General features: G+C 31.2%; 1 protein-coding gene across 6 annotated transcripts in view; it reads right to left on the bottom strand.

Moving 5' to 3' along the window:
• The window catches only part of LOC108783099 (protein abrupt), an 89,546-nt gene that overhangs the window by 59,074 nt on the left and 21,554 nt on the right, over positions 1 to 8,918 (bottom strand). For 5 of the 6 annotated variants that reach the window (XM_018551565.1, XM_018551567.1, XM_018551568.1 and 2 more), the window contains exon 2: positions 3,665 to 3,797. The exons of the other annotated variant lie outside the window; for it this stretch is intronic. The gene's annotated coding sequence lies outside the window, so the exon portion shown is untranslated. The remainder of the gene's footprint in view (positions 1 to 3,664; positions 3,798 to 8,918) is intronic. 6 annotated transcript variants of the gene reach the window in all.

Below are 8,918 nucleotides of genomic sequence, written 5' to 3'. Positions count from 1 at the left end.
TATATATACATATTATTATCAATTCAAATATATATATACAGGGCCATTTTAATCCATCCACGCAAATAACTCCAAAGGTATAGGTGATAGCGAAAAATAACGTACAAAAGTTGTAGGGTTCAAAGGGAGCCAACCATTGATGACCTTGAATTTGACCTCGAATCGATTTTCAAAGTCATTTTAAGATTAACAAGTGTTTTTTCAATGGAAACCCGTATTTTTCATCCCGGATTTGGAAAGAGCACATAGGGGACATATATATATATATATATGGTATATGTGTGCATATCAAATATATATATCAAATATATATATATATATATGTGAAGAATTTTGCAACTTAAAGATAAAAAATTCTTATCTGAAAAAGAAGAGGAAGATATCAAAAGACAATAAAAAGGTCAAACTAACAGTAATAACAATATGGCGATAAGTTTTTAAAAGGGAAAAGAAATAAAAAAGAAAGAAAGAAGAGAAGTAATAATACTTTGGAAATTACGATTAAGATATCGCAGTGTAAAACAAAAAGGCTTTCTTAAAAATAGAAATTTTCAATCAGTACTTTTAAAGTCTCCATTTCGTATAAAGTAACGGTGTAAAAAGAATTGATCATGTTATTCAATTATATATTTGCGACAGAGTTACAGAAAAAGATCCTACCGCTGTTAAGAAGCATACAATTTTAACGTAACCGCTATGTATACTTTACAAAGCACTTCATTCATATAAGCCGCAGATAAATGCAGAATTTATGTACCGAAACAAGACGCACAATAGTTTCGCGATCTCTTCCTCCCGAGTATTTTACATTTCACCATTTAATTTCCATTAAAACAAACTCCGTGACATCGCTCTTATCGGCCGGTGGTTATCAGAGAAATGTAAAGCTTGATCATGTTTGCCCGCACAATGTATATGATCGCCTTTACCGCTTTAATTACGAAAATAGCTCGATCTCGCAGATAGCGGCAGCGTTGTTTCGCATTTCCGCGTATATGGTAACATTGGTAACGCTTTATAAACAAGCAGCTCGAGATAGCGCGAAGTAACATATGGGTGTAGTCTAAAAAAAAGCTGCAGCTATGTATGTAATACAATTACGTACGCGTCGGGAATTAAAAGTACACAAGTCGCAGCGATTACGCATTGTGAAATTATTATACTGACTTCTCAAAAGCGGCCAATATAGTCACCGATTGGGAATCTATTTAAAATAAAATGTGGTAGCTGATGATAATCGAGAATCATACGTGTTGATGCCAGCCGATACTGCAGAACAGATAATTTCAATATTGATCGTAAATTCTGTGGTCATCGAGAGGCAGTCAATAAATTGCATGTAGTCATATATGTATGGTAATTGCGTAATGTATGAATGTGTAATTGAAGTTAGTGTAACTCGAAATTAAGACATATCTGCATAACAAGTAATTATAGCAAAGCTACATTAATTTTTTTAAAAAACAAATTTGATATTGATACGTATGTTTTATCGAAGAATTGTAAAAAAAAAGAATATAAGTGTATACAACTATGTAGCCAGTACTATTTAGATCTGTACAAAGTGAAAGAATCTTAACACAGATAAAACATATTTGCTGCAAAATAATGCATTGTCATTTATTATAGGTACTGTACCTTGCGGCTGAAACAATAATGTATCGAATATATCAAAAGTATACCCACGAGCAATCACATATTATGAAACTGACGTAACGATCACGATTTCGTAAGAGCGTAGCTAGAAAGCGTTGCAGAGCCTGCGGAATGCGCTTATCTATTTTTCCTTCTAAGACTAAAGAACTTCTACGAACTTGAATGTACATTTCACCCGACCGGCGGGCTTACATCTTTCCAGAGCGGAATAAATCAAAGCCATGCGCTAATCACAAATACAATTGCTGACATCGCGAACATTTATCTTCGCATCGTTAATTATTATGTGTTCGATTTGACGCAGTCATGTGTGAGAATCCGAAAGAAAACAATAGCTGTCCATTAAATATCCAGGAATTTGACTTCTCAGAATTAACACAGCTGGTTTGAATGCATAAGTCATTTTAATCTAAAATAAAAATCAAAATTTTATGTAATTTTAAAGACGTAACATTTATTATGACAGAGGATGAAATAGTTTCACTCATAATTAGTTATTGTAATTATTACAATTAACTCTTTTTTTTATGATTAACATTCTTTTTCTTTAATTAAAGATACATATCTTAGAATACTGTATTTCAATTTTTTAACTGAATCAATAATTCGTGTTTTTATTTATTTAAATTTGGAAGAATTCATTCTTTCAAAATTACACACGCAACTGACATATTTTAATTAAAATTACGTGTAGTTATAAAACTGTATTATGGAAAAAATAGTTTCTTACAAAAATATCTTATTTGCTGAATGTTTGAGTAAAACACTATCTTGATATTTGATTTGTATGTTTTTCGCTTATGTATTTAACTTGTGAATGTGTAAAACGTAACCACGAGAACGTAAAACACAGCGTGCCACGCATGGCAACGTGTGTGTGCGAACATTCCATTGTATCGTATGAATGAACCACTCCGCCCGGGAATACATTTCGACTCATCGATCGACATCCAAACTGTTCTCAGCACGGCATCGAAGCGCAAATATAATTCCGGCATCTGTCAGTTGATGAAAAATGCGAATCACGCGCTCTAAATTATGTATATAATTTTGAAATATTATTTTACTTTAAGTCAAAATTTTATTTTTTAAATATATACATATGTATTTTTTATATCTATAATGTAATGTAGATATGATGTGTATCAAGAGACGCAGTAGGAGACATAGTAGTGGCCATGTTCAAAAACTGAAAGACACTACAAGTCTCTTATTCCGAGCCACCAAAGTTCATTTTTGGGGTATTTACAAGTATTTACAAACAAATAAATGGATCGATAGACGGATAATTTACCTAAAAATAATTTATCTAGAAATAAAGATTCTATACGTTTTCTTCAAGAAATTAATATTATATAATAAAAAGAAAAACTAGTAATAATAACAAATTAACTACAACAAATTACAAAGTAAATATTAAATTAAATATATATAATACGCCGCCATATATATATAAGATAGATATAAAATACAACAAAGATAAAAAAAAGTATAGAAAGAAGAGAAAAAAGTAAAGAGAAAAGAAAAAGTGACAGAAAAACAAATCTAGATCTAAATATTGTACAAGATCGTATCATAAAATTCCCAAAATTATATTAAAAATGTATTTAGACCAAACTTTGCTATCGTCTTGTATATAATATGAGGCTATATTCGATTATTCAGTGTGAATACCGAAAATCTATATATTCGTATACGTCACATGAACTATAGATTTTCAATACTTGAAGTGAATAATAGAACGTAGCCATACATAATAAATATAATATATATGCTTTCTATTATTATTGTTAATATATATAAATTATTTTCTATTATATTTATTTATATATTTATTTTCTTATATATTATATTTATTTATACATCCTTGTGATTGTCTTTGATAAAGTTTTTCAAAGTTTCTCTTTTTCAATCTTTTTTCCTTTTTTTTCCTTCAAAATTACTTAAATTAATACTAAGTTATGTGTACGAGTATATCACATAAAAAGAAATTGTAAAAAATTTTCACCAATATCCGCGTTGGCTCATCACAGCTAGTTTCTTTTCTTTCTCAAATTTCGTTTCCTTCCCTCTTTCGATACGCATTCCAATTAAACAAATTGCTGCAGGAGGCATTCCTCATAAATCTCGTTCTGATGGTTCTGCACATAGATATAATAAGTATAGACATTTTCTATTTTAGACAATGTATATTATTTTATATACTCAACAAGTTTATTTTCTCTCATTTCGCATTTTTATATCAAAAAAGAAGACAATTCTATCAAAGGTTCTTTCCTCTATTAAAAATAGAACATCATACAAATATACTATATGAATGTACCACACTAGAATGAAACGTTTGTACTTATTATATTTACAATGTTACAGAACGTTGTTTCATTATTTAGGCTACGTTCCGAAAAGTTCTTTCCGGAGAAAAATTTACGAAATATATAGTATACGTCTATCCGATTCCATGACATTGAACAGAATCGTCCTCCTCTCTTTAAAGAATTAATGAATTAGCATATTAAATTAAACATCTTTCACTCTGTAATATAACTTAATTAAATCTGTAAAAAATAAATTGTAATAGTGAAATATATTAAAATTTTTCAATTTTTTTATCCTTGTTCTTCATCGAATATTAGCTAAATATCATAGAAAGCTAAAATGATATACATCATGCGCATAATGCGTGAAACGGAACGCAGCCTATATGTGTGAACTGTGAATACAATGTGAAAAAAGGTGTCGTGATTAAGTGATTAAAAGAGCCAATCAGACCATATATACATGTAATATATACATATATATCCCTTTAATGTCGCATCTCTTTTCTATAGCTCTAGTTACGACTAAAACTTTTACGTGGCTAGAAAGTAAAGATAAAGTAACTAGTGAAATCGTTTACCATTACCCCAAAAATGTAGCTGCGTTACCATGAACGTTACAAATAACGCGTTACTTGCCAACCCTGCCTATAATATATTACATATATCAAGAGTTTCCTCGGAGAGAATATTTTGGAATGTAGCTTTAGAAGCCAAAAATGATGTACACAGGATGTAGAGATGTAAGTACTATTCTATTCCTTGTCAAAAATTAAGTATTTATTTCAGGAAATGCATTGTTCTCAAGAAATTTTATTTTTTAATATGTATATTAAATATAATATCTTAAAAATGCGTTTTCAGAAAATTTATCAAAGAAAAAGGTGCTTATTTTTTATAATGAAAACAATATATCGTTCTACTCTACCTACTTGAAATATTTTATATATCATACTTGTGTCATTTATTGTTTACGTTATTGTTTTATAACGTAAATCAATAAAACTACATACGATTACTACATTAAAAATTAGTTTCCTCGCGTTTTAAGAAATTGTATAAAATAATAAATAAATAAATATATTGGTTTTTATATAAAGAAAATAAAATGTGAAATTAACAACTATTTATACAATAATTGAGTAAATATTTTTTATGCTGAAAATAAGTGTTATCAAAAAAGTGGAACTATAAATTAAACAATATTAGCATGTTAATTCTTAGCGTTTGCTTAAATTTCGAAAGTTATATGTATTGAGCAATATAATCGGATAACGCGCAACATTGAAAGCTTGATTAATAACACCGCTTAGAATCAATTACGGTGAATTTATCATTTTCAACCGGAAAGTCGGATCTGGAGTACCCATCCGCTTTTTCTGTCCGACCAACGGCGCTTTGCATATCATTGTGTACGACGTGCGTACACGAAGAAATATTCCACACCCGCAAAAAAGCGCGCGATCTGCATATGTCGTTAGGAATGATCGATGAACCTGGTGGATAAAGCCTGGATAGCCATCATTAACGCAGCCGCTTTTTGCGCGTACATACGAGTGAGTACGCTTGCAATGACAATGCCGCGATTCTCCTTGTGGAATTTTTGTACGATTTATCGGTCGCCTGGCGAAAATCAACGGATCAGTCGCGTAAGAAGTAACGAAATCGGCGAATGAGCACCGCGATAAAGTCATTTGCAATTTAATTCTTCATACATTATTTATCACCCTTAATGATCGTCGTCGTTTCTCTTACACTTTTCAGAAATAATCTGTTTTCGCGATTCAACTTTGACAATGGTAGCATAAAAACAAATAGACAAATACATTGAACGAATTAATTTGTTTTCAAGTCCGTATTCTCTTGTCGCAGAATTAAACAAATATTTATATTCTTTTAGATATTTTATCATTTGTAAGAGAGGCTTCATTATAACTTCTTTTAAATATTTTAAATATTTATTATCTTTATACACTGTTAACTGTTCTTTGTAGTTACTTGTATTTTTTATCTTTCTGTAAATTCATTTAAGTTATCTATACGTGTTCATTATCTCATAAATCACTTCTACACATTCATTCCATTCCATTTTGCACTTTAATTTATATAAATGCATTAAGGAAAAATCTAACAATTTTTTTTTCACAAAAATATGCATGCAATATCAATGAATCACAAAGCTTCCATAAATCAGCGATTATTTTGTACAATTTAATGTTTAATTTTCTATAAGTTAACAATTAACATTGTAAACTATTGTCAACGGTAACTTTCAATGATTTGGTGTTATAAGTAAACAAAGCTAAGTCTCCGTCTTTCCATCGTCCGCACGTACGAATTGCATACTGAATTTCACGCGACGCAATAATCACCTGTTTTATTAACGCACCGAGCATGATTACGTTGGTGAGACGAGCCACCCGGGCCAATAATTGAATGGCGATCGGTCAGATAACATAATAATAAGTCAACTATCATCACACCAACGTCATCATCGCTAACAACAGTAACAATACTGTCATTACCATCGCGAACGGTGCCAGTGGCCAGATGACTTTCACCTTCCAGCGTGTGCATGCATCGTTGCACTGGAACGAATGCGGCCATACGTCTGTGTAACGATCAGAGTACGTAAGTGTGTGGTAATTTCGGGAGATAATAGCGTCCCGGTTAATTGGAGCCTTTCGTGTACGGATGCGCGTTGATTGAATATCGACGAAGAGATCGTAGTAATTATCCTGAGAATTTCATTGCGCAAGATTGACTGCGGGAATACATTGGAATAATAAGAGAAAGATTTCTCATATAATGAAAGAAATCATAGCGAAAGAAACTTAAGAAGTTATTTGACGTGGATTCGGAGGAGAATTATCGAAAAATATTAGATTCTATTTATTTACAAAATTAAAAAAATTAAATCTTTAAAAACTGAATAACAACCGATATATGTATACGTAATAATATTTATTTTAAAAAGTAAAAAACGGTTAACGTATATGAGAGATCCAATTTTTTTATATATGTATATTCACCCGTGTGAATTACTAACTTAATATTAATTTCTGTGTTATGCTTAAGCGCGGTTCCACCAATGTAAAGTTAACTTTAAATATATTTTAAGAATTAAAATTAACATTTAATATTAATAATAAAATAATATAAAAATTATATTTAAAAAAGTTAAAATGAAAAATTAATAAAATTAATATAAAAAAATATCATCCAAAAAATTTAATAAACTTTAACAGTGAATGGAAACCTTTTAAGTTTTATAAAAAAATTCTCTTTTATTTACGTTGTTATATTAATTGCACATTTGGAAAGAGCAATCGGGAGACGTTCAATCCACACCTAAATTTTCTGGTTTAACGTATTTATTATAATTTTCGTAGTTAACATGTTTGACTGTTGTAATTTTAAACTAAATGTGGCGTCTCTCGACCGCTCTTTCCAGTATTAATTTTTTTATTGAATTTATTATAATAATTTTAAAACAATAATTTTTAGAAGGGCATTTATCACCACATCATCATCATATTTTAAAATTGGCGTGTCACGCTTTTTTAAAGCCTCTTTTCGTTGAGGCTGCTGGAATTCTCTGATTTTGATGTGGTTTCGTATTCGGGGATCTTCGGGGTCGATTATTTCGAATCAAAAATTGAAAATTCGAAATAGTGGATCCAATATGGCGGACGTAAAATTAACGTAAATCCTAAAGATTATTCGATTTTGGTGAAATTAGATATATTGGTGATTTAGGGGGTGTTCGTTACGAATCCGTTCTCAAAAATTGAAAGTTCGAAATAGTTGATCCAATATGACAGACGGAAAGGTAACGGAAATCATAAAGATTGTTCAATTTTGGTGAAATTAGGTTTATTGGTGATTTAGGGGGCGTTCGATACGAATCTTTATTCAAAAATTGAAAGTTTGAAATAGTTGATCCAATATGACAGACAGAAATGTTACGGAAATCCTTAAGATTCTTCGATTTTGTTGAAATTTGGTTACAGGTGGTTTTTGGGGACGTTCGTTACGAATCCGTATTTAAAAATTGAAAGTTCAAAATGGCGTTTCGATTCAGTTTTCTAAAATCTGTTTTCGTTAATCTGGTGGATGGAATATAAGGGGGATTTTGGTTTTACTGTTTTTGAAGTAGAATTTAAATTAGCAAAAAAAAGCCCTTCAAGAATATGTACTTGATTTTTCATTTGCTGCTATTTTTCTTTGTGGCTGTGCCAACTTTAGTCTTAAGTCAGCACAGCCACACTATGGATCGAATCCTTCGACGTAAACGATGAGCAAAATATCGGATTCTGAATATTCTTAGAGCACATAATTCTAGAAACATTTTGAGACCAAAATGATCCCGGTAATTGATTGCCTTAATGTACTTTCCTCTTGTACGCGAGTCAGCACACCCACACTGCGGGTCGAATTTTTCGACGTAAACGGTGAGCAAAATATCGGATTCTGAATATTCTTAGAGCACATAATTCTAGAAACATTTTGAGACCAAAATGATCCCGGTAATTGATTGCCTTAATGTACTTTCCTCTTGTACGCGAGTCAGCACACCCACACTGCGGGTCGAATTTTTCGACGTAAACGGTGAGCAAAATATCGGATTCTGAATATTCTTAGAGCACATAATTCTAGAAACATTTTGAGACCAAAATGATCCCGGTAATTGATTGCCTTAATGTACTTTCCTCTTGTACGCGAGTCAGCACACCCACACTGCGGGTCGAATTTTTCGACGTAAACGATGAGCAAAATATCGGATTCTGGATATTCTTAGAGCAAATAATTCTAGAAACATTTTGAGACCAAAATGATCCGGGCAATTGATTGTTTTAATGTACTTTACTCTTGTACGCGAGTCAGCACAGCCACAATATGGGTCGAATTTTTCGACGTAAATGATGAGCAAAATATCGGATTTTG

This window comes from Cyphomyrmex costatus, unplaced genomic scaffold (genome assembly GCF_001594065.2).
Source record: "Cyphomyrmex costatus isolate MS0001 unplaced genomic scaffold, Ccosl1.0 scaffold141, whole genome shotgun sequence".
Classification (NCBI taxonomy): Eukaryota; Metazoa; Arthropoda; class Insecta; order Hymenoptera; family Formicidae; genus Cyphomyrmex; species Cyphomyrmex costatus.
This window is presented reverse-complemented; position numbering and strand designations above follow the sequence as displayed.